The 26708-nt window shown below is 40.4% G+C and overlaps 1 protein-coding gene and 1 long non-coding RNA gene across 12 annotated transcripts in view; one reads left to right on the top strand and one right to left on the bottom strand.

The window, feature by feature from the left end:
• The window catches only part of LOC127008406 (peripheral plasma membrane protein CASK-like), a 165875-nt gene that overhangs the window by 7752 nt on the left and 131415 nt on the right, over positions 1-26708 (top strand). The gene's annotated exons all lie outside the window — the stretch shown is intronic.
• On the bottom strand, positions 633-2495 carry LOC127008409 (uncharacterized). The gene is made up of 2 exons (XR_007761073.1): positions 1476-2495; positions 633-1372 (listed from the first exon to the last, which is right to left on the bottom strand). It is a non-coding gene; the product is annotated as an uncharacterized LOC127008409 (long non-coding RNA).

The raw sequence follows: 26708 nt of genomic DNA, 5'->3' as shown, positions 1-26708 counted from the left end.
AAGATGGGAATGAAGGAAAAAATGGAATAAAGGAGGAAGGAAAGAGATAAATGAAAAATAAGGGGAGAGGGAAATTCTTGTGTGTATCTCGGCCCCCTAAAAAACGGAAAATATGATGAGAAATAAAGGAAGGAAGAAGATAAACGAGAGGAAAAGGGATAAATGAAAAAAGAGGGGAATTCCTGTGTGTATCGGACCCCTAAAAACCGGAAAATATGATGAGAAATGAAGGAACAAAGGAACGAAGGAAGGAGATAAACGAGATGAAAAAAAACGGAATTCCTATGTATCTCGGACCCCCAAAAAAACGAAAAATGAAGGAAGGAAGGAAGAAGATAAACAAGAGAAAAAAAGTGAATTCCCGTGTATAATATCCTTCAGTCCTACCCTTCCTTCCTTCCTTCAATTCAAGTGGTGCAGCGTTTTTTAATTCCCGTAACTGGTCTTCCCTTTGTCCCCCACTTACGAGCTGAATAGAAAATGGAGTGCCGGGTATGATGATGAGCGGGGGATGAGGCGAATGTGGAAATAGTGAGATCACGGACGATGAATGTGTGGATGGGTGTGTGGGTGGATGGTGGAGGCACTGAGTATTATGGAGGATGAATAAGAGAGAGAGAGAGAGAGAGAGAGAGAGAGAGAGAGAGAGAGAGAGAGAGAGAGAGAGAGAGAGAGAGAGAGAGAGAGAGAGAGAGTTGACGCGTGCAGAATAGAAAGGAAAGAGAAATACAGAGATAGATAGATAAATAGATTGAGAAATAGATCGTTAGAGAGAGAGAGAGAGAGAGAGAGAGAGAGAGAGAGAGAGAGAGAGAGAGAGAGAGAGAGAGAGAGAGAGAGAGAGAGAGAGAGAGAGAGAGAGATGGAAATTATATAAGTGAGTCGTCAGATGGGGTAAAAAAAAAAAATGAGAAGGAGAAGCAAGGGAAGGAAAAATAATCATATTGAATAACCAAAACAAAAATGGAAGATGAGAATATATGAAGAAAGGAAGATTGTTTCATTTTCCTGCAGTTGCGGCGCCAAAAACAGACCTCCTCCTCCTGTTCTGGATTCTGTTTTTATCATATTATCCGGACGGTCTTCAGGACAGCGTGTGGGTAGTCTTAGGCCACTCGGCGATGACTGAAAAAAATGCCAGCTTGTAACAGCGGGCGGGACTCGAACGCGGGTCCTCCCACTCCTCTGGTATATAACTTCTTCACATGTATTTCAATATATTCCTTCCACTCCCCCCCCTAAGCCTCCCATTCTCAAACACTTCCGCGCCCAAGTACACATATTTGACAAGGCTTTCATGGGAGTTTTGGGCGTTTCCAGGGGTAGTTTTATGACCCTGATGGTAGTTCGACGCTTCCTCTGTACCACGAACCTAAAAACACGCTCATGAAAACCCAACAGACCTTCTTTTTGGCCTTTCCATTCGTAGTTTTATGACCCTGGTGGTAGCTTTACCCTTCCTCTGTACCACGAACCTAAAAACACACTCATGATAACCCAATAGACCTTCTTTTTGGCCTTTCCAGTAGTAGTTTTATGACCCTGGTGGTAGCTTTACCCTTTCTCTGTACCACGAACCTAAAAACACACTCATGTTAACCCAACAGACCTCCTTTTGGCCTTTGAAAATAGTTGGTGTGAGGGGTGGAAGCGTGTGACAGTACCGACCTCATTCTCCTGTTCTCTCCCTTCCATTCCCTTCCCTTCCTTTCGTCCAGCGGTGCCAAGCGATGGAGCCTGTTAGCGTGACGTCAGGCAACATGGCGGGCGTGATCTCATTATGTCATTACGGAGATAAAAATAGTATCATCCCCACCCCTGACCCCCCTCCCTTGCCCCCCTCCCAATATTGTCCTCCTCCCCTTTTTTTCCGTCCTCTCCTTCAGCGCGTTTGTTAATTTGGGTCATTAGCGCGGCGTTCAGTGGCAATGTAATCAGCTCGAGACTTTGGTAATGAGAAGGGAAGGTTGGCTGGCTCGTAAAGTTTATGTATGTAGCCCTCCTCCTCCTCCTCCTCCTCCTCCTCCTCCTCCTCCTCGCGTTAATCGAAAGTGCGCCTGAAAAATTATGGATGGATGCTTTTCGTGTTAGTGTTGTTGTTGTTGTTGTTATTATTATGGAAGTTGTTTTATTGTTATAGTTGTGATTCCCGCTAAACTAAGGGGATAGGGAGGATTCGAGGGGCACTTGCTACGTCTAAAAAGTATTCAAATATAAGTGCAGTGAGTCTTTGGGCGGTAAAACGCAAAAGAGGAGAAAGAATAAAGGACTAAATGAATGGAAAGAATCGAGGGACATTTGCAATAGATCGATAGATTGATAGATTGAGAGTGATGGATAAATGGAAATATAAGTGATGTCATTAATGTCGTGAATGAGAGATGTCGTTGACGCTTACAAAATGGAGAGGAAAAGAAAGAGAGAGAGAGAGAGAGAGAGAGAGAGAGAGAGAGAGAGAGAGAGAGAGAGAGAGAGAGAGAGAGAGAGAGAGAGAGAGGGGGTATTATATAAATCAAATCCCAACGAAATCTATGGTTGAAAAATACAGAAGAGGAGAGAGAGAATAAAAAAATAAATGAAGGGGAAGAATCTAGAGACATTTGACACATTTCAGTATTATTTAAATTGAATTCTAACTCACTATGCTTGATAAGTCCATAAGAGGGTAGCGAGTGACAGACATTCGCTTCGCTTAAAAATACATATATATTCAATTTGACGCGTGTGACAAATCCATCGCTCGAAAAAAAAAGATTATACAAAAATGAAAGAGACGGAGAGAGGGAGGAATTTGCGTTCGTTAAAAATGTATTCGACCTAAAGTGACGAATTCATGGCTGGAAATGTACAAAAAGGTGCTGAGAGTTGTGTTATATTGATACCTCGCTGAGCAGACGTTAAATCGGTTAGTTAGAAATGACGATATATGGAAAGTTACTGTATTTTTAATTGGTAAAAAGAGCTTGGATTTATTCATAGATAAGCGAGTTTTGTTGCGGCATATTTATAGAGGAACATCACGTTAAATCAATTCGTTAAAAAATGTAGAAATAAAGATGAAAATAGATTGCATAGTTAATTTATCACAAGAATTTGGATACATTCATATATTCGCCTGCTCCGTTGGTAGTTTCCTTCACAATCTGAATGCATAGAATCAGAATAAAATGAAATAAAGAATAATATGCAGACTACATTAAAATTAACCTTATTAGGGTCAAGAATAGAAAATAATAAAATAAATAAAGAATAATATAAGGAATAGAATAAAAATAACCTTATATAGCGTCAAGTAAAGAAAAATATACCATAAAAGAAATTTCGTCAACATCACGTCGCTAAAAAAAATATATATTGTCAGCGTGAACGAGAGTGCAAGCAGATCAAAGGTGAAAGCTCTGTATGACCTTAAAAGGCTCCAGGTAAACCGTATATATGTTTTTTTTTTCTCTTAATACCTGTTCCTAACGTGTTCTGAACCTTCTAGCTGGCGTTCAAAAAGTGGGAGGTGGAAAAAATTTGATAATATAAAGAAAAAGGAGAAGAAGAAAGAAAGGGGATGGAAGAAAAAGAAGGCAGGAAAGATGGGAGAGGAAAAGGACTGGAGGACAAAAGTAGAAGGGGAAGGAGGAAAAAGTGTGATAACCTAGAGGAAAAGGTCAAGAAGAAAGAAGGAAATGGAAGGAAGAAAACAAAAGGAAGGAAAGATGGAAGAGAGAGGAAAAAGAGAGAGATAGATATATAGATAGAGAGATAGAAAGAATGAATGATAGATAGATAGATAGATAGATAGATAAATAGATACAGATATGGATACAGAGATTGAGAAGGAAAACAAAACAAAAAATAAACATAAGAGGCAATTAGACGTAAAATTACCTTTGAGAAGACGAAGGCGAGGAAGAAAAACGAAGATGCATAGATAAGATGAATACAAAGGAGAAGGAAGATGAAGGAGGAGGAGAAGCAGGAAGAGGAGGAGGAGGATGAAGAAAAATGAAGACAAGAAAGAGAGAGAGAGAGACGAAGGTAGGAAACGCGTGTGATGGAGAAAAATGTAGAAATGAATCACATTGAGAAGGAAGATGAAAGGCGGGCGCGAATGACTTAGAGAAAATATGAAACAAAGATATATGTGATTGGAAAGGACGAAGAAGAAGAGGGAGAGGAAGAGGAAGGAAGGAGGAACGGCATGCTAACAAAGGGAAGCATAAAAGAAAGATGAAACACGAAAATGAAAAAAATAAAGAAAGGGAGGAGGAAGAAAGGAAGGAGAGAAGAAGAGAAGGAGAGAAGGAGAAGGAGAAATAGGGAATAACGGAGAGTAAAACTAAATGATGAATATAAGACCAAAAAAATATGGGGAATTTGGAAAAAGTGGAATAAAAGCAAATATAAAACAATACGAAAGGAGGAATAGGAAGAGAAAGAAGGAAGAGAAGGATGGAGGAGAGGAGAATAAAGAAGAAATAAACAACCACAAAAATTAGCAATCAATGAAGAAAGGAAAAAGAAACAAAGCATGATGAGAGAGAGAGAGAGAGAGAGAGAGAGAGAGAGAGAGAGAGAGAGAGAGAGAGAGAGAGAGAGAGTGAATTTCTACTCTAAATTCATGCCCAGTAGTACAAGATATGGCAATGACTGTATTAAGAGCAACTTGTGAGGCTGATAACGATTGTGTGTGTACTGAATCCGTGTGTGTGTGTGTGTGTGTGTGTGTGTGTGTGTGTGTGTGTTTGGGGAAATGAAGGAAGATGGGAAAGGATTAGAAAAAGAAGGAGGAGGAGGAAAGTGGGCTATAGAGGCAAAAGTTTGTTTGTGTGTGTGTGTGTGTGTGTGTTTACCAGTACATATATATTTTTATTTTCCATTTCCTCTAAGTGCTTGTTATGGCCCTATTCACAAACGCTATCGCAAAACTGAAGCCAATTCCAGATATCTGCTTGTATACGTATATATAATATTTGTTTATTTATTTATTTGTGTTTATTTAATGCAGGCAGACAGAGGAAAAAATATATATTGATGACAGGGAGACGTATGGATAAATAAAATGCGTGAAAGGCGTAAGTTATGGTATTTGGACCAATGTGTGAAAAAATAAATAGATAAATAAAAATTGCTGGAATGAAATTTGAAACACGTTGATACATGTTTGGGATTCGTTGGAACATGTTTAGAGTTAGCATTATTGTTGTTGTTACTACTACTACTACTACTACTACTACTACTACTACTAAAATCACTAATACTACTACAACTCTTACTACCACTACTTTTACTACGACCACTACCACCACTACTACTACTACTACTACTACTACTACTACTACTACTACCTTATCTACCACTACTACTACTACTACCACTACCACAGCCACTACCACTACCACTACTACTACTACTACTACTTCATATTTTCTTCAAGTTCGTCGTAAGATTGGAAGCTCGAAGAAGTAATAGTTGTGTCCCCGGTTTTCTTTTTTAAGCAATCTCTCCGTTTTCTTTTTCCAATTTGTGTAAGTATTCGTCTTTCAAGTATCGCTCAATGATGGGATCTCTGTCACTCTCGGTGATTAGAAAGGAGAAGGAGGAGGAGGAGGAGGAGGAGGAGGAGCAAATAACGGAATGAGAGAAGGAAGTGAAAGGAGAGAGATATTTTAACAGCAGGAAGAGAAGGAGAAGAGAGACTATCGGGAAATGAGAAAAGGAAGTGAAAGGAGAGAGATATTTTAACAGCAAGAGAAGGAGGAGGAGGAGGAGGAGGAGGAGGAGGAGGAGGAGGGGAAAGGAGACACTAACGGGGAATGAGAAATGGAAGTGAAAGGAGGGAAGAAGATTTTAATAGCAAGATAAAATAAAGGAGGAGGAGAAGGGGGAGAAAAAGAGGAAGAAGAGAAAGGGAAAGAACTTACAGGAAGATAATAATGAAGGAGAATAAGTAAACAGAAGAAGAATATATAGAAACGAAGAAAAAGGAAACTATAATAAGAATTGAAGGAAAGAAGGAAGAAGGGAGTTGAAAAATGGGGAAGAATTAGAGGATATTAGGGAGGGAGGGAAAAAAAGAAAGGAAAAAAGGAAAGGGAAGGGAGGGAAGGAAAAAACGAGAGGAGGAAGAATATTATGATGAGAATTATTGAAGTTGAGAGAAAAAAATAAAAGAAAATAAGAGGAGGAATGAGGGGAAAGGATTTAAAGAGGAAAAAAGGAGATTTAGACCGGACTAGGAAATTAAAAGGAGGGATTAGAAGAGGAGGAAGAGGAGGAGGAGGAGGAGGAGACTTGGTACTTGAAACATAAATATTAATGGATTTTCATGACAAGGTTTTAAAAAGGAGAAGAAAAAGAAAAAAAGAAGAAAGAAAAAGAAAGACGGAAAAAAAGGAAGAATGATGAGGGTACTAGAGAGAGAGAGAGAGAGAGAGAGAGAGAGAGAGAGAGAGAGAGAGAGAGAGAGAGAGAGAGAGAGAGAGAGAGAGAGATCGTAAAGAGTAGAATCACATCAATTTCGACCTTAAACCTCTTAGATAGAAGGACCAATTTCCCATTTCTCTCTCTCTCTCTCTCCTTCTCTCCCCCCTGCCCTAACTATTAACATTCTCAGAACTCAACTCCCCTTAATACTGCAAAGCGTTTTGAGCCTAATATACTTGGCCCATAGAGGCGAAAATAGCTCGGTGGAGTTTGGCATGTGATGATGGGCGGAATGTGGGATGCGGTGGTGGTGGTGGTGGTGGTGGTAGCTTAGGAGTTGTGGAAGGAGGTGAAGTAGGTGGAGGAGGAGGAGGAGGAGGAGGAGCAGAGGATGTTATAAATTTGCAGTAAACGATAAGAAAAATCAACAAAATATGAGAAAAAGAAGAAAAATGATGATATACTTAGAATTAGATATATATAGTTCTCTCTCTCTCTCTCTCTCTCTCTCTCTCTCTCTCTCTCTTCCAGGCCGAGATTAGAGGCGCCAGGTGGGTAGGTATTGGTGTTAATTAGCCCATTGACCTCACCTGTTAAGCCAATAAGCAAGGCCTTAATGGGTGAACTCCAGAGCGACTTACCTGTGCTGTGTTACCTGTCCCAATAGTAGTAATAGTAGTAGTAATAATAATAATAGTAATAATAATGAAAGAGGGGAAGGAAGGAAGGAGAGGAAGAAGGGAGAAAGTTAAAGAAAGAAAGAAAGGAAGGAAGAATTGGAGGATATTTGAAAGGATAAAAGAAGGAAGGAAGGGGAATAAGGGAGAGAAAGAAAGAAAGGGAGAAATAAAGGAAGGAAGGAAGGAAGGAAAAATGGAAGAGAAAGAGAGAAAAGTGAAGCAAAAAAGAACGGGATAGAATTGAAAAGATTAAAGAAGAAAGGAGGAATGGAAGGGAGGGAGGAAACTGAAGGGGATAAAACAAGAAGAAGAATGGAGGAAGAAAGGAGGGGATAGTTTGCATAACGCTTTCTCTATTGCCTATTTATCGCTTATTTATCATCCAATTTATCATCCATTCCTTTATGTAAGAATGGGAAAACAAGATAATGTGTGTGTGTGTGTGTGTGTGTGTGTGTGTGTGTGTGTGTGTGTGTGTGTGTGTGTGTGTGTGTATGTGTGTGTGTGTGTGTGTGCCCTGGCTTTGGAGGGGGCTGAGTTATGGTTCTGGTAATGTTGTTATTCGGGCTTGAGATGGTGGTGGTGGTGGTGGTGATGGTGGTGATGGTGGTGGTGATATTGGGTGTTAGTGTGGAAGTGGTGGTGATGATGGTGATGGTGGTAATGGTGGTGGTTGGGACTGCAGCCATTTCGAGGTTCAGAGAGAGAGAGAGAGAGAGAGAGAGAGAGAGAGAGAGAGAGAGAGAGAGAGAGAGAGAGAGAGAGAGAGAGAGAGAGCATTACATTCAAACAAAGTATCTAGTATATATCAGTACCATCATTATTTTTATCATACATGTAAATATCTCGATCTTTATATCTCTAAATTTTAATGGGAAACTTAATATTCTCGGTGTTACCAGTCAATAACTAGGAGGAAGAGGAAGAAGACAAGGTTAGGTAAGGAAAAGAAAGGAAAGGGAAGGAAAGAGAAGAGAAGAGAAGAGAAGAGAGAGAGAGAGAGAGAGAGAGAGAGAGAGAGAGAGAGAGAGAGAGAGAGAGAGAGAGAGAGAGAGAGATAGGTTGGTAGGTATGGGAAGGGAAAGGAAAGCAAGGAAAGGAAGGGAAGGGAAGCGGTGGCTGAATGGATAGCGTTCCAGCGCCGCGTACAAGAGGATGCGTGTTCGAGTCCTACCCGCCGACACAACTGAGATTTTTCCGTCTCACCCGAGTGTCCTAAGACTACCCACATCCTATCCTGAAGACCACCACCTGTCAACCCGGATTCTAGACAAGCAAGAAGGAAGGAAGGAAGGAAGGGGAATAAGGGATAGAAAGAAAGGAAGGATTGGAAGGGAGAAATTAAGGATGGAATGAAGGAAAAATGGAAGAGAGAGAGAAATGAAGCAAAAAAGAATGGAATAAAATTGAAAGGATTAAGGAAGAAGGGAAGAAGGGAAGGAAGGATTGGAAGGGAGAAATAAAGGAAGGAATGAAGGAAAAATGGAAGAGAGAGTGAAATGAAGCAAAAAGGAATGGGATGAAATTTAAAGGATTACGGAAAAAGGGAAGGAAGGAAGGAAGGAAAGATTGAAGGAATCACTATAAATACTTCCTACCACTACTGCTACTACTACCACCACTACCACTACTGCTACTACTACTACTACTACTACTACTACTACTACTTGCCTGCGCCATAACGGACTGTGCCAACCATCAGACGCCACTAAGAAAACCTACCCCAGTCATACGCCGAAACGAAAAAAACCAAAAACATTACTAGTATTACATTCATTATTGTCGTATACATTAATTTAACTCTCCCGCCTCTATATCGCTAAATAATGTGTATATTCTTGTTGATAGGAGGATAATGGTCGTTCGAGAGTCGTTCCAACAGCATTAATATTGGAGATAGAGACTCGTTCCGTATTCATGACATTGCGAGCGAGAAAAATTGTGTGTGTGTGAGAGAGAGAGAGAGAGAGAGAGAGAGAGAGAGAGAGAGAGAGAGAGAGAGAGAGAGAGAGAGATGCGCCACTTTCTCCTGTTTTCAGTCTACTCCATTTCTTTTACTTCTTTTTTTTCTTTCTAATTCTTCCTCCTCCTCCTCCTCCTGTCACGTATCTATTCAAGTTTTGTTATTCATATTTTCGCTCCTGTGCACACAACGACTCTCTCTCTCTCTCTCTCTCTCTCTCTCTCTCTCTCTCTCTCGCTCTCTTTACGATCGCTTGCTAATTTCCTCTCCGCTAACAAGTTCTGCCTCTCTTTTTGTTTCTTTCTTACTTTCTTCCTTCGTGGGTTTGATCTTACGCTGTTGTTCTTGACATTTTCCTTTTCTTTGTGTGCGTAAAAGAAATCCCAGAGAGGAGAGGAGAGCCTAGAGGAGAAGGAGGAGGAGGAGGAGAAGAAGAATAGAAAAGAAGAACGAGGAGGAGTAGCAGAAAATAAAAAAATAAAGTTGTAAAGTAATAGAGATTGCAAGAGAAAAGACGATGAGTAGAAGAGAGAGAAAGGAAATGAAAGAAAAAAATACTGAAGAAAACTACAAATACTAGAGATGATGAAGACAAAGAAGAATAAAGAAAAGGAAATTGGGGGAGCTAAAAAGAGAGAAAAATATAAAAAAAAACAGGAAAAGAGAAAGAAAGAGAGAGAAGATTGTAAGAGAAAGGACAATGACCAGAAGAGAGAGAAAGGAAAGGAAAAAAATAATACTGGAGAAAATAAAACAGGGAAATTGAAGGAGCTAAAAAAAGAAAAATATATAAAAAAAGAGGAAAATGGAGTTAACGAAGAGGAAGAGGAAGAGGACGAGGTGCGGGTTACAATTCCATTTTAAGAAAGGGACAATTTCTTCTTATCTCACACACTTGCAGTCCATTTCGTCCTTTCATTTAATAATTTTTCTTCTTTCTTTTATTTTTCTTATTTTCTTTTGTCTTTCCTTCTCCTCCTCTTGTATTTTTTATTTCACCTTCCTACCTCGAACTTGGTGTGTTTAAGGAAAGTATCAGAAAGAAATAAACAAAATATATGGAAAGAATTATCAGGAGAGAGAAAGAAGAGATTAAGAAAGAAAAAATTAATAAAGAAAAGTTTACGAACATATTTTCTATCTCTTCATTCCCTTTCACTAATTATTTTTCTCTTTTCTTCATTTTTTCTTTCTTTTCTCTCTCCATCTCCTTTTTCCTCTTCCTGTTTTTAAGTTTACTCTCCTTTCCTTTCTTTCCTTTCTCTCTTTCTTTTTATCCTTCCATCTCACTTATCTCTTATTTCAATTTCCTTCCTATTATTTTCTCTTTCCTTCATTCTTTCTTTCTTTTCTCTCTCCATCTTCTCCTTTATCATCATCCCCTCTATTCCTCTTCCTGTTTTACGTTCACTCTGTTTCTTTCTTTCTCTTCCCTCTTTCTCTCTATCCTTCCCTCTCTTGTCTCACTTTCCTTTTTTATTATTTTCTTCTTTTTCTTCTTCTTTTCTTTCCTTCGTGTCGATTGAGGCGGCCGGTGCGGTGCTTTGGAGAGGAAGGGAGGAAGGTTTTGTTGTTGTTATTGTTGTTGTTGTTGTTGTTGTTGTTGAAAATGAAGGGGTTGGATAATGTCGCTCTTGTTGTTGTTGTTTTTGCTGTCGTTATTGTTGTTTGTGCTGCTCCTGTTCTTGTTCAGTGTTAGTATTACCAACAACAACAACAACAACTACTACAACAACAACAACTATCACCACCACCACCATCACCACCAACTTTCCCTTTCGCTAACTACACACTTCGGGGCCAGTTCATTTCTACTCTCTCTCTCTCTCGCACACAACACCCCTCGTGATTACTGTAGCAAGCTTGGGTTCGGTTAATTCTTTTTTTTTTTTCACGTTTCGGGCCGAGAATTGGAACCTGTTTTCTTCTCGTGGTAGTTTCGTGTTTGAAAAAAGAGTGTTTCATCTGCGCCGGGGATTGGAAACCTTATCTTTTTTATCAGCCTGCAGAATTGTTATATTAATTTAAACGATATATTTTTTTCCTCTTACATTTTTTCATCTCGATTCTTGTTGGTTTGAAGTGGTTAGAGAGAGACAGACAGATACATATAGATAGGTTAGGTTAGGTAAGGGAAAGGCAAGGTTAGGCAAGGGAAAGGACAGGGAAGGGAAGGGGAGATAAATATAGGGAGATAGGTAGGTAGGTATGGGATGGGAAGGGAAGGGAAGGGGAGGGAAGGTAAAGCAAGGAAGGGTAAGGTAAGGGAAGGGAAGGGAAGGTAACAGGTACTCTTTTTTTTTTTTTTACCTCCATTCTTGTTAGATTAAAGTTTAAAAAAGAAAGACAGAGAGAGAGAGAAATAGGTAAACAGTTAAGGTAAGGTAAGGTAAGGTAACCGCTCAGGTGTATATTAATTAAACTTTCACTCAGGTAATTTATTTATTCCCTTTAAATCTCATTAGCAAATAGTGAAATGTGACCTGTTTTTTTATTTTTTTTTCCCCGCGCTTGACTGACACCGCGTCCATGTTTTGTTTTTTTCGTGTGTGTTTTATTTAAATGGAAATGTTTGGTGCGTTTATCGGGTGAATTCGTTGTATAATTTGTTTTAACCTCCGCCAACCACCCCTACCCCCCTCCATCTCTCTCTTTATCTGTCTATCTCTGTCTATCTATCTCTACCTATCTCTAATTGTCTGTCTATAAAATTTGTCTGTCTTAATTTCTTTTCTCTAACACTATATATAACATTTACTTCAGTCATGTGTATTGTTTTTGTTTTCCATTATTTTCTCCATTCCTCTTCATTCTTCTTCTTCCTCTCCTTTCCTTCCTTTGATTTTTTATTCCCTTCTTCATCCTTCCTTCTTTCTATTCCTTCTTTTCCTTTCCTGCATCATCCCTTGCTTTCTTCTCGCCATATTTCATTTCCTGTAATCTTCCCCACCCTTACTCCTTCAAACCCTCCCTTTCCCTTTCATTCCCTTTCCAGCACCTATCCATCCATGTCTCTCCCTCTCTTTCTGTCCCTTTCCTTCCCTCCCGTTCCCTTCCCTTCCCTTCCCTGTTTACGTCTTTCTCTCCCTTCACTTCCTTTCCCTTCCTCCTCTTCCTTCCCTTCCCTTCGCCCACTTCACACCATCCCACCCTAATCTAACCTCCTTTCAAGACCATTGGTAATTTGTCACTTTCAATACCCCTCCTTTCCTCTCACTCTTCTCCCTCTCTCCCTCCCTCCCTTCTCCACAATGCCTTCTCCTCCTCTCCTCTTCCTCCTCATTCTTTCTCCAATTCCCTCTTCTCCATTCACTCCCTCTCTCTCCTCTCTTTCCTTTTCCTAGTCTTGAATGGATGGATGGAGAGAGAGAGAGAGAGAGAGAGAGAGAGAGAGAGAGAGAGAGAGAGAGAGAGAGAGAGAGAGAGAGAGAGAGAGAGAGAGAGAGAGGAAAAGTAGGTTTGGGTCACTGAGAAAGAAATAGAGAAACAGAGAGAGAGAGAGAGAGAGAGAGAGAGAGAGAGAGAGAGAGAGAGAGAGAGAGAGAGAGAGAGACCTCCCCCGTGACCTCACCTTCATCAGAGCTCGAAGTTAATTTCATTCTTTCTTTCTTTTCTTTCTTTTTTCCTATTTTTGACCAGGTGGCTTTTATGGGTCGGCGATAAGGACCTTTATACCAGATTTTCCTTTTTTTTTCCTTTTATTACTTTCCTCTTTTTTTCCTCTTTTCTTCTCCCTCTTCACTTTTTTCCTATCTCTTTACCTGATATTTCCTTTTTTTCTCTTTTCCTCTTTTTCTCTTTTCCTCTTTTCTTCCTCCTCTTCTTTTCTCTTTGTTTCTGGTCTCTCCTTTTCTCTTTTCTATTTTTTGTCTGTACGTGATTTTCCATTCTTTTCCCTTTATTTTGGTTATTTTTTTGGTCTTTTCCTCTTTTCTTCCTCCTCTTTTCACTTGTTTGTACCCTCTCTTCTTTTTCCTCTTTCTTTTTTCCCCTCTTTCACCTTCTTTCTTTCCCTTACCTTCATCTCCCTTTCATCTTATCTTCCTCTTTCTTCCTTTTCCTTCATTCATCTCTCACCTTTTCTTTAATTCCTCTTCCTCTTTCACTTCTTCCTCTTCCCTCTCTTCCTTCACCTTCTTCCACCTCTTCCTCTTCCTTCTCTTCCACCTCTTTCTCCTCCGTCACCCTCTTCCACCTTTTTCTCTTCCTCTGCCTTCTCTTCCTCACTTAAAATTAACAAACCAAGTAATATATTGGTCTTCAGAAACAATCATAGAGAGAAAAAAAGTAAAAAGAAAACAAGTGAAAAGTAAAGAAAGAGTAAAAAATAAAAGGTGTTCAGAAAAGTAGTAAAGATAGAATCGGAAGAGTAGGAGCAAAAGGAGTTGGGAACCTTCATAACAGAGAAGTCAAGGGATCGTAAGGGTAAAGGCGATTTGAGTTAAGGCATCGTGGGTTTGGATCTGATAAGGCTGAGATGGAGGGGGAGGAAGGAAGGAAGAGGAGGAGGAGGAGAGGAGGTGAAGTGAAAATAATATGTGGAGTGGTGGAGGAGGAGAATTTGAGTCCCTGGAGGGTGTGGAGATGATGGGCGTGGAGGAGGAGGAGAGAGAGAGAGAGAGAGAGAGTGAGAGAGAGAGAGAGCGAGAGCGAGAGAGAGAGAGAGAGAGAGAGAGAGAGAGAGAGAGAGAGAGAGAGATTTAAGATGCTGGGTGGAATATGTACGTGGAGGGTTGGAAAAGAGATAGGAGAGGTGGAACAGAGACGGGAGAGGAAAAAGAGAGCAAGGTTGGAGAGACAGTGAGAGAGATAGGAGAGAGATATTGGGTGGAAAAGAAGTGGAGTTTGGTGTGGGACTGGGTGGAGGAAGGAAAAGAGAAGAGGAATGGGAGGTGGAAAAGGCAAGAGAGAGAGAGAGAGAGAGAGAGAGAGAGAGAGAGAGAGAGAGAGAGAGAGAGAGAGAGAGAGAGAGAGAGAAGGAGAGTGAGGTGAAAATTGGGGAAGAAGGGAGTTGAACAAGGAGGAGAGAGAGAGAGAGAGAGAGAGAGAGAGAGAGAGAGAGAGAGAGAGAGAGAGAGAGAGAGAGAGAGAGAGAGAGAGAGAGAGAGAGAGAGAGAGATGTTGAGTGGACCAGAGGAAAGGGCGAGATCCCAGTAGCCAGGACGGGAATAGAAAGAGTGGGAGGGAAGCATCATGGAGGAAGGGTTCGGGGGAGTTGCCTGCATCCTTGCCTCAAGGGACGCACTTTACCCCGCTCAGAGCTCGGGGGACGGAAGGCATTGGCAAAAAGTATATTGGAAAAGGTAAATGTTGAGAGATATGTCGTGTGATATTTTCAAATCCACTCGTAGTAAGGAAAGTATTGAGATTAATGAATTGATTGAGAGATACATAAATAGATAGGCGGGTTTTTTTCCTCTTTTTTTTCCTTTCCCTTTTCAGTACCACCCTCCCCTTTCCCTTCCCTTCCTTTTATCCCCTTCCTCTTCACTTACCTTCCAAATCTTCCCTACCCTTACTCTCTCAAACCCTTCCTTTCCCTTTCATTCCCCTTTCCAGCACCTATCGAACCGTGTCTCTCCCTCCCTTTCTGTCCCCTTCAGTACGATCCCTCCCTTTCCTTCCCTTTCCTTCCCTCCCCTTTCCCTTCCTTTTCCCCTCTTCCCTTCCCTTCCTCCTCTTCACCTACCTTCCAAATCTTTCCCACCCTTACTCTTTCATACCCTCCCCTTCCCTTTCATTCCCTTTCCAGCACCCATCCAACCGTGTCTCTTCTTCCCTTTCTATCCCTTTCAGTATGACCCTCCCTTTCCTTCCCTTCCCTTCCCTTCCCTTCCTTTATCAGACCACCTTTTCCCTCTCCTGACTTATCTCATGCTCTCTTTCCCTTCTTTTTCCATTCCCTTCAATTCCCAACGTATTCCCACTCTCTCCCCTTCCCACTCTCTCCCCTTCCCACTCTCTCCCTCCTCCCCTCCCTCCCCTCCCCTTTTGAATGAGTCTTTTCACTGACAGACATCAATCAACTTTTGGCATTCCCGTTCCCAGTTTTCCGGAATGTTTACACCACCACCACCACCACCACCACCACCACCACAAACTGAGCCTCTCCAACCACCACCACAGTCTCCCCTTTCACCACCACTTCCACCACTTCCTCCACTTCCTCCACTGTTGCCACCTGATCTAATAAACTTCATCCGCATGCGACAAATCTTTAGAAATTGAATTATGACCTGCGCTTATTCAATTCTGGGAGAGAGAGAGAGAGAGAGAGAGAGAGAGAGAGAGAGAGAGAGAGAGAGAGAGAGACTACCACTAATCGTCTTTTTCTCTCTCCCTCTCTCTCTCTTTCGTGACTCGACTTTGATTAAATTGAATGAGGAGAGAAAAAATAATAATATGAAGAGAAAAATAGTCTTTCCAATACCGATTTTATTATATTTTTTTCTATCTCGGGTCATCCACGTTCCATCTTTTTCCCCTCCATTTGCCTGAACGAGTTTCCGAAGAGGAGGGGGCGGAGGAGGAGGAGGAGGAGGAGGAGGAGGAGGGGTATGTTAAAGGATAGGAAATAGAAGGAGGAGGAGGAAAAGGAGGAGCAAGAGAAGAAGATGGAAGGAGGAAGAGGAGGAGGAGGACGAAATGGTGGTGTAGGAGGCAAGGAAAAGTTTAATATAGAAGAAGAAGGAGGAGGAGGAGAAAGATGCAGAAAAAGAAGAAGAGGAAGAAGAAGAAGAAGAAGAAGTAATACCAAGAAACGAGTTATATCGGGACTCATATTAGAACGAAGGAAATAAAGAAGAACATAATAAAAGAAGAGATAAAAGAAAAAAGACGAAGCAGAAACATAAAAGAGATGAAAGAAGGAAGGAACGAACAAAATAAAAACAAGAAGAACAAGAACAACAACAAGAACGAGAAGGGGATTAATGCGGAAGGGAAGGGAAGAGAATTGAAGGGGAAGGAAGGAAGGATGGGAAGATAAAGGGATAAAGGAGATCAAATAAAGAAGGGAGGAATTAGGAGAAGTGGACAGCAGCGCGGGTCAATATAACACGAATTGGGGACGTAAAGAAAATTAAAGAAAAGGGGGAAATAAAGAAAAAAAGAAACAGGAAGTAGAAAGTGGAAAAGAGGAAGATAGAAGAGGAAGAAAAGAGGAAAGTAGAAAAAATAAGATGAAAGAGAAAGAAAGAGGGAGATAGAAGAGGAAGAAAAGAGGAAAGTAGAAAGTAGAAAAAAACAGGATGCGAGAGAAATAGAGAGAAAGAGGAAAATAGAAGAGGAAAAAGAGGAAAAAGGAAAAAAAATAGCTTGTAGAAAGTAGAGAAAATATAATAAATGAATGTATATATATAAGAGAGAGAGAGAGAGAGAGAGAGAGAGAGAGAGAGAGAGAGAGAGAGAGAGAGAGAGAGAGAGAGAGAGAGAATCAGCTGATAATACAAAACAGAATCTTAGAATAAAAAAATATGCTGATACACTTCCTCCTCCTCCTTCTCCTCCTCCTCCTCTTCCTCCTCCTCCTCCTCCTCCTCCTCCTCCTCCTCCTCCTCCTTGTCCCTTGATTAAATTAGAAGAAATCAGAGAGGCTGCGGATTACCATTGCCCAGATGAAGAAGAAGAGGAGGAGGAGGAGAAGAGGAAAAAGAAGAAGAAAGGAGAGAAAACTAAAGATGTTTCCGCTTTTCTCTTTTTTTATCTTTTCTCATTTCTATCTTTTCTTTTTTCTCTTATTCTTCCTTCTTTTCTCTCACTCCTTCATTCTCCTACTTCCCTTCTCTTCACCCATTCTCCTTTTTTCTTATTTTTTCCTTCCTTTTCTCTCTCCAATCTATTTCCTCCTCCTCCTCCTCCTCCTCTTCCTCTTCTCCAGCACAACCTCATTCTAACCTCAACCATCCATTCACTAACACTACCACCTCCTCTTCCTCTTCCTCTTCCTCTCTTCGCGCCCCTGAAGTACCCTCTCGCCTCGCCTCTTGACTCAGAAACGTGTTGCCTCTTGGTGTATATACTTGTCCTCTTGTCCTCCTCTTGTTAAAGCCGCAGAACTCAAAGTGTGGGTTTGTTTATGCGAGTCGGGTGTGTGTGTGTGGATGGCGGGGGGATGGGGGGGCGGGGGGGGGGGTGCTCATGCAAATCTCTACCTTCGGGTGTTACGTTCTTTATGTGTGGACGTTCATGTTACCACGTTCTCTTATGTTACGTTCTTTCAGGGGATTCGCTGTGTTGGGGAATGTGTGGAAGTTTTGGACGTTTATGTGAATCTCTATCTTCTGCTGTTACGTTCCTTGTGTGTTGGCGTTCTTGTGACCTCGTTCTCTTTTGTTACGTTCTTTTAGGGGATTGGTTGTGTGCGGGAATGTATGGAAGTTTTGGACGTTCATGTGAATCTCTATCTTCTGCTGATACGTTCTTTGTGTTTGGGCGTTCTTGTGGCCTCGTTCTCTCTCCCGACGTTCTTTATTAGGGGATTGGTTGTGTGGGGGAAATATGTGGAAGTTTTGGACATTCATGTGAATCTCTATCTTCTGCTGTTACGTTCTTTGTTTCTGGGCGTTCTTGTGACCTCGTTGTCTGATTTACGTTCGTTTTGGTGGCGGTTGAGTAAATGTGTGAGCGTTCATGTCACCGAGTTCTCTGATTCGTTCATCTGTGGGGCTTTACTTTCTCTGGTTACGATCCTTGTGTGTGGTTGTCATATTTTACACATTTTTCTTTTTTCTCACCAAATTCTTGTTTTTTAATATTTTCTTTAACTTTTCTCCCCATTTTCCTATTTTCATTTCGTGTATTTTTCGTTTTCTCACTAAATTCTTATATTTTTTATGTATTTTCTTTTTCTTTTTTTCCTGTTTTCCTATTTTAGTTTGTTCATTCTTCACCTTTCAACAAATTCTAATGTTTTTTATGTATTTTTTTTTTTTGCCTTTTACCAATTTTCATTTTCTATTTTGTACTTTTTTTCACTTTTCTCCAAATTCTTATGTTTTTTTCTGTATTTTTCCCCTTTTCCCAATTTTCTTATTCTATTTTGTACATTTTTTTCACTTTTCTCCCCAAATTCTGATGTTTTTATGTATTTTCATTTCCCTTTTCCTCATTTTCCTCCTCACCTCTCCACGGCGCCTCCCGGAAAACCCTCCTCCACTTTATGATTTCTTTCCCTCCACCTTTCCGGGAAATTCTCAGGATTATTATTTCCTCCTATATTTTTTTTCCTCTGCCTCTCACTCACCCTCTTTCCCTCCTGCCATTCCATCCCTCCTTTTATTTCCCCTCCTCACCTTCCTTTCCCTTCAGTGTTTTTCCTTCTCTCCCAAATTCTTCCCGTGCCTTCAATCTCCCAGTACTAGTTTTATTATATTTTTTTTTCTTTTTTATACTTTTCTCTCACATGAGCTGGGTGAGTCTTCCTGTTTGCAGTGGTGGTGTTGGTGTTGGTGGTGTTGGTGTTGGTGATGGTGGTGTTGGTGATGGTGGTGTTGGTGATGGTGGTGTTGGTGTTGGTGGTGGTAGTGGTGGTGGTTTCACGAAGGCTTATCATATATATATTTTACCTTACCAAACTTTACCTCTCAACCCTTCCTTTCCGTTCCCTTCATTTTCCCTCCCTCTCTTCCTTTACCTTACCTTAACTTACCTTATTTTATCTTTCTCCTCCTCTCTCTTCACTTGCCTTACCTTCCCTTTCCTTACATTCCCTTACCTTCCCTTCTCTTCCCTTCATTCACCTCCCTTCCCTTACCTTACCTTTACATTACCTTCCTTTATCTTCCCTTCTCTTCCCTTCCCATCCCTCCCCTCCCCTCCCCTTCTTTTCCCTTCCTTTCCCTTCCCTACCCTTCCCTTCCCTTACCTTCCCTTACCTCACCTTACCTAACGTCACATCTTAATACCAGTCTCTGGATGCCCCTTGCCCCTTTACGAAGAGAGAGAGAGAGAGAGAGAGAGAGAGAGAGAGAGAGAGAGAGAGAGAGAGAGAGAGAGAGAGAGAGAGAGAGAGAGAGAGAGAGAGAAAAGAACCAAAAAAATATGCTGCGTTGCGTCGAGCTCCTCTTAACTTGGCACGGAGGAGGAGGAGGAGGAGGAGGAGGAGGAGGAGGAGGAGGAGGAGTTAAGGCTGAGGTGTAGTTAAGGGTAAGTCAGGTTAGTTAGAGCCGTCTCGTGTTCGTGAGAGAGATAGAGAGAGAGAGAGAGAGAGAGAGAGAGAGAGAGAGAGAGAGAGAGAGAGTACTAATAGGATTGTCTCTTTATTTTATTTCTCCTGTTCTTAATCTTCTCTTTTTTATTCTTCCCTTTCTTACTTCTTCGTCCTCATCGTCCTCTTTATCTCCTTTCTTTTTTTAGTCTCATCATTAATACCACTACTGATACTAATACTTCAATGGCAATAATAATAATAATAATAATGGTTCTGTATATATTAGTTTCCCATTGAGATACGTTTTTTTTATCAATGTTATCAGTTGTGTCACTATTAAGAGATAACACACACACACACACACACACACACACACACACACGCGTATAGATAGATTCTCTCAATGAGTTTATAGATAGATTAAAACCGATAGCAATGCACAGCGATATTTGATTGGGTTGATATATAATTGGACATTTGATAGATACATAAAGAGGTAGTTAGAAAGATAGATAGACTGATAGATAGATAGATAGATAGTCAATGATATATTTGCACTCACTTCGACCGCAGACACTGAATGGAGAAAGAAATTGAAGGAAGAAAAGAAATAAAGAGGAGACAAAAGAGGAAAGAATAAAAAGAAAAGGAATAGTTGCAGATAAGTTAGACTAGTTTATTGACGGAGCGGAAGAAAGGAAACGAGAGAGAGAAAGGAAAAAGGAATAAGGAATAATATATGAAATAGCAAGTGATGTGGAAAATGGACGATGCAAATTACAAAAAATAAAAAGAAAAGGAGGAGGAGAAAGAAGAAGAAAAGAAGAATAGAAGAAGGTATAATATAAAAAAATCAGGAAGTGAAAAAAGACAAGAATGAAACAAATTACAAAACAGAAATAGGAAAATAATAAAGAAATAGAAGGAGAATATGGAAAAGATAAAGATAGGGAAATGTACATGGAAGAAAAGGGAAAGAAGAAAAAAGATTATAAAAGAAGAAAATGAAATAAAGAAAGGAAGAAAAGTGTAATTTTTAGAAAGAATATAAGATTGGAAGGCGAGAGAGAGAAAAAAGAAGAAAAAAAAAAGAGAGAGAGAAAGGGAAGATAGAAGAGGAGGAGGAAAGGGGAGAAAAAATGGAGACGAAATAAAGAGAATCTAAAACTGGAATAAAAGCGAAAAGAGGAGATAAAAAGAGGAGATAGGCAAGAGTAATAAATGGAAGGAGAGAGAGAGAGAGAGAGAGAGAGAGAGAGAGAGAGAGAGAGAGAGAGAGAGAGAGAGAGAGTTTGGAATTTTTGGACATAAAGAAACGAAGGAAATGAAGTAAAAAAAAGAGGAAATTGTTGTTATAAGTGTTTTGAGAGAGAGAGAGAGAGAGAGAGAGAGAGAGAGAGAGAGAGAGAGAGAGAGAGAGAGAGAGAGAGAGAGAGAGAGAGAGAGTTTGGAATTTTTGGACATAAAGAAACGAAGGAAATGAGGGAAAAAAAAGAGGAAATTGTTGTTATAAGTGTTTTGAGAGAGAGAGAGAGAGAGAGAGAGAGAGAGAGAGAGAGAGAGAGAGAGAGAGAGAGAGAGAGATCTGGAGGTGACATCAAATCAGAAGGGGAAAAAGATGAAGAGAAATAAAATAAAAACAAAGATAAAAAGACAAGCAGGAAACAGAGAAAGGAAAGATAACCAAGGAAATAAGAAGGTGGATGAAGGAATAGGAGGAGGAGGAGGAGGAGGAAGAAGAAGAAGAAGAAGAAGAAAAAGAAGAAGAAGAAGAAGAAGAAGATGAACAAAAAAGTGAAAGCGGAAGAGGAGGACGAGGAGATAAGAAGAACTGAGTGTAGGAGAAGGAGGAGGAGGAGGAGGAAAAAGAGGTGAAGTGGAAGGAAAAGGAGAAGTGTGAGAAGAGGTAAGTGCATGAGGAGGAGGAGGAGGAAGAAGAAGAGGAGGAGGAGGATGAGATGCTAAAGGCTTAATGAGAAGGAAGAAAAGAAAATGGAAAGGAGGAGGAGGAGGAAGAAGAGGAGGAGGAGGAGGAGGAGGAGGAGGAAAAGGAGAAGTGTGAGAAGAGGTAAGTGCATGAGGAGGAGGAGGAGGAAGAAGAAGAGGAGGAGGAGGAGGATGAAATGCTAAAGGCTTAATGAGAAGGAAGAAAAGAAAATGGAAAGGAGGAGGAGGAGGAAGAAGAGGAGGAGGAGGAGGAAAAACTCGGTAATTCAGAAACGTGAAAGGAAAGCGATTAGTTTAGCAGGTGGAGATTGTAGCAGAGGAGGAGGAGGAGGAGAGAGAGAGAGAGAGAGAGAGAGAGAGAGAGAGAGAGAGAGAGAGAGAGAGAGAGAGAGAGAGAGAGAGAATGTTGGGTACGAGGGAAGAGGAATGGAATTAAGTGAGGAATGAGGAAATAATGATGATAATGATGATGAAGAAGATTAGGATTACGAAAAGAAGGAGAAGGAGGAGGAGGAAGAAAGGAAGATATAAATAATGAAGAAGGAACAAAATTATAAAGAAAACGCCGGAGAAAGAAAAAAAGATAAAAAGAAAGAAGAGGAAGAAGAAAAACAAAAACACGTAAGAGGAAGAGGAAGAGATAAGAGAGAACGAAAAGAAGACCAGATCAAAGGAGAGACACTAATATTTAAGTGATGAATATGAGGAGGAGGAGGAAGAAGAAAGAAGACAAAAGAAGCGAACACCAGCGACCTTTGAACATGAGAGAGGAAGACAAAGGAGGAGGAGGAAGAAGAAGAGGAGGAGGCAAAAGAAAAAGAAGAAAAAGATGAATATGACAAAGCAGAAAAGAAAAAGAAAATAAGCACAGTAGAAATACAGAGAAAGGAAAGATGAAGAGAAGAAGAAGAAGAAAGAGAGAAAAAATGGAGGAGGAGGAGGAGAAGGTAAACAGAAGTACAAAGAGAAGAAAGAAGAAAGGGAGGAAGAGAGAGAGAGAGAGAGAGAGAGAGAGAGAGAGAGAGAGAGAGAGAGAGAGAGAGAGAGAGAGAGAATACATATGAGGGAAAAGAAAAGATATAAAAACGAATAAAAGAGTAAGGAAAAGATAATGGAAAATGGAAAAGGAACAAGAAAAATCATATGAAGTAAAGACGAAAGGAAGAAGAGAATGGAAAATGGGAAAAGAACTAAAGAAAAGAAAAGGAAGAAGAAGAGCAATTAAATAAACAGTAATAACCAGCAAATTACCTGTCAACATCATTAAAACTACCACTCCCCATCGACACACTCCACACTCCTGGCACCAAATGATAACGTGGCAACCTAATTAATATGCGTGGTGCCTGTAAACATATTATTAATTACCTCACTAATTGCTCTTACTGTTATGGACCGTTAATGAAGCCCAAAAGTATTGACTCCCACTAAAGCTCCAATAATTATCCTCCTGATCAGACTAATATTATGAGTTCCCTTCCTAATTTACTTTTAAGGGGCTTCTTTGAGCGACCTCGTTAGTTGTGCAGGTGGATTTTATTTATAGTTGCTGCCGTGATGTATGACTCTATGTAGAAAAGTTCATGATCATTTTTTTTTTACATCAAGGGAGGCAGGTTAAGGGCATGAAACAGAAAGAGGACCAAAAAGACCCTCCCGTTGGCGGCGCAAGCGAATTTAATTTATAGTGACTCCTGTGATGTATGAGTCTATGCTTGCTTTCCCCTAATTAATGCGTAGAAAAGTTGATGATCATTTTTTTTACATCAAGGGAGGCAGGTTAGGGCAGGAAACAAAAAGAGGAGCAAAAGGGCCCTCCCGTTGGTGGCTCAGGCGAATTTTATTTATAGTGGTGAGGGTCATTTTTTTACACCTAGGTAGGCAACTTAAGGCCATGAAACAAAAAAAAAGAAATAAAAAAAGAACCCCCTAGTCGCTGCTACAACAAAAGAAAACGGAACGAGAGGCCAAAAGAGAGGTCAATTTCCTTTTTTGTATACATTTTAACTCGCTTGGGCTAATTAGAAAACTCAATTATGGGGTTGAACTCAATTACTCGTCATTTGTGTCTCAATTTCACCTCATTATTTCATCCCTAGCTCACTCTTCTATCATTTTTTCCTTCTCATTCTGCTTTTTCAGTTTTCCTTCTAGATCACTCTCGTCATTTTTTTCCTTCCCACCCTTCCCTTTTTATCAGGGTTTTTTCCTCCCTATCTCACTCCTCTGTCATTTTTTTCCTCCTCACATCCCCCCTTTAATTTTTTCCCTTCCCCACTCCTGGATCATTTTTTCTTGTCATCCTTTCCCCTTTCATTCCCCCCCCCCCCAACATACCTCATTATATTTTTTCCCACAATACAATTCCTCACTATTTTACTCCCCACATCCAGTTTCTACCCCATACTCACTTCACTGTCATTTTCCTCCTCACTCTCCCCTCTTCTCAATTCTCTCCCATAATACACCACTAAATAATTTTCTCCCCAACACATCCCCTCACTATTTTGCTCCCAACTTCACCTCACATCCAGATTCCTCCCCACACTGACTCATTTCCGGTCCTCTTCCCAATTACACACCTCTATTATTTTCTCTCCACAAAACAGTCCCTTAATAATTTTCCCCCTGAATTCTCTCCATTTAGTTGCCCTTCCAAACAGGTTAAGTATTCGTTTTCCTCTTCATTTCATCCGTTTAATAATTTCCACCTCATCTCCCAATCCACCGTTTACATCCTATAGCTACCTCCGTTTAATTTGCCTCTCTAATATTCCCATTATCTAAAAGTTGCTGAAATTTCCTCTTTTTTTTCCTTTTCCTTACATATTCACTCCTTTATAGTCAGGGATAGTTAATGAAATGTGGGAGTGTTTTCCGTAGAGTTTTCCCCCATCATGTCGTGAAGCATTATAATAGGTGAAAACGGGAGTAGAGACGAGGGAGGAAGAAAAGAGTGGAAATGAAAGAGAAAAGAACAGAGTGGATGAAGAATAGAGAGGAAGGGGAAGAGAAAAGAAGAAGGTGGAGGAAGAGTAGATGGAAAAATAAGCATGAGTGATCTTTTATCGTCATTTTTAATCATATTTTGACGCTAAAATACACACATGGTTTGAAAAGAGAAACATATACATGCCTCAGTGAAATGTGGGAGTGATTTCCGTAGATTTTGTATCCAATTACGTAGCGAAGCCATAATCACATGCTAAATACCTGTGTGCTTTACGTATATGCATTCAAAACGATGAGAGATTAGCGATAACAGAATTTTCAATCCTTTCTTTCTTTATGCCGGAAAAAATATATATTTCGTAGTTATTATCATATGCTACATATCTACTTGCTCTCAAAACTAACGGTGGTAGATTAGCGTTAACAACCACGATAACCACATTTTTAATTCTTCTTTGTCTTTTTCAATCTCCCGGAAAAATAACATGGATTCGTGGCGTTGTTTTTGCGCTGTGCCGAAAAAAACAAATAAATAAATAAATGTTTTTCGCTAACAGGGCGTATGAAAGCGAGGATTGTGTGCGCGCGTTTGTCCCGAGCGATGTAAACAATGGACGGATATTTCAGGCGAAGTATTTGCCGTTATAGAATAGTTTTAAGTTACTGCTATCGGGGGAGGGGAGGGTGAAGGGGGGAGAGAGGAGGTGAGGGGAGGAGGTACACACACACACACACACACACACACACACACACACACACACACACACACACACACACTCCTAAAAGTAAAAAGTAGTGAAAAAAAGAACTTGTGGATGAACTATTTGTGTGTGCGTGGGAGAGAGAGAGAGAGAGAGAGAGAGAGAGAGAATTCATGAAGTGTCCAGTGGTATTATCTTTCTCTGTCGGGGAGGAGGAGGTGGAGGAAGAGGAGGAGGAGGAGGAGGAGAGAAACTGAAATCCTGCCACATGAGTCCTTCCAAAGCTCTTCGTATCTGCTGAGTTGGACATGGATGAGGAGGAGGAAGAGGAGGAGGAGGAGGAGGAGAGGGTTGCTAATGAAGAGGAAGAGGGAACGGGAATAGTCTTGTCTCTTCATTTAATTCCTACTCTCTCTCTCTCTCTCTCTCTCTCACCGACTAGATTATCCATTACTGCATCCATTAACACACACACACACACACACACACACACACATACACACATACACACACACACACACACACACACACACACACGAGAACACAATAACAATTTGGAAGTAACTGACAGTTTGTTGAGATTTTATTGAAACTGGTCAGGAGGAGGAGGAGGAGGAAGAAGAGGAGGAAGAGGAGGAGGAGGAAAGTGGGTAGTGATTGGGGCCTAATGCACTGGAAACGAGAAAGAAAGAGGGTTTGAAACAGCACAGAATCGAGTTAGAGTAGTTTCAAAGGAGTGCTCTTCTGGAAACGGGAGAATCGTAACCCACTTCTACTCCCTCCAGATTACTCGTAGAAGGAACGTTTTAGAGGACCAACTGCAATATGAACGTTTGAGGAGAGCTAACAATGTAAACGTTTCAACACAAAACCTCACGAATGAATAATGGTAAAGAAAGGAGGGGAGGGAGAGAATTTAGAGAAGAATAAAAGGATTGAATAGAAGATGATGGATAAAAGTTAGGATAATGAACGTTTTAGAAGAGGAAGAATATAAACGTTTGAATCCATAACCTCACGAATGAATAATGGTAAAGAAAGGAGGGAAGAGCGAGAATTAAGAGAAATAGAAAAGGATTGAATAGAAAGGAGATGATGGATAAAAGTTAGGATAGTGAACGTTTTGGAAGAGGAAGAATATAAACGTGTGAATTCATTACCTTACGAGCGAATGATGCTGAAGAAGGGAAGGAGGGAGGGAAATGAAGAAGGGGATTAGTGTCGAAAGAGAAGATGGATTTTGAGTTAAGGATAATGATGCGTGTAGAAGGGGAAGAGGCAACAGATGATAAAGATAAGAATAGGGAAAAGAGGAAGATTGGAAGGTAGTAAGAAGGAAAACATATACGCAATAGTGTGAATGAAAGAAAGATGAAGTGGAAGAACAAGAAAAAGAAGAAGAAAAATAAGAAGAACAAGAACGAAATGAAGAAAAGAAGTAGAAATGGACGAAGAAGACGTGGTACAGGTTAAGAAATTTAGAATGAAGAAATAGAGAGAAAGGAAGAAGAGAAGTGGAGTGAGGTGGAGAGGGTCATTAGGAAGTGGAGTGGGAGAGGCGAGACAAAAGCAGTAATGGAGTGGACGAGTGGAAGGGAACGGAGGGAAAATGGCAGAAGCTAAGGTGGAGAGAGAGAGAAGTGGAGAGGTGGAGAAAGATGGAGAATAACGAGGAGGTGGAAGGGAGATGGAGAAGGTGGAGAAAGAATAAAGAGTGTATTGCCAGTTCCAGTTATTTTATTTATTATTATTTTTTTTTATTTTACGTTTAATTTCCTTCCTTCAATAACTTTCCTAACAATTCAAAAACACAAATATCCGGTTTTTTTTTTTCATATATATCCACTAAATTTCCCTGTTATTTCCCATTTTCCTTTTTCTCTAATCCCTCTATTTCC

The sequence above is a fragment of the Eriocheir sinensis genome, chromosome 37, assembly GCF_024679095.1.
Source record: "Eriocheir sinensis breed Jianghai 21 chromosome 37, ASM2467909v1, whole genome shotgun sequence".
Taxonomy (NCBI): Eukaryota; Metazoa; Arthropoda; class Malacostraca; order Decapoda; family Varunidae; genus Eriocheir; species Eriocheir sinensis.
Note: the sequence above shows the minus strand (reverse complement) of the source record. Positions and strands in the feature narration are given on the sequence as shown.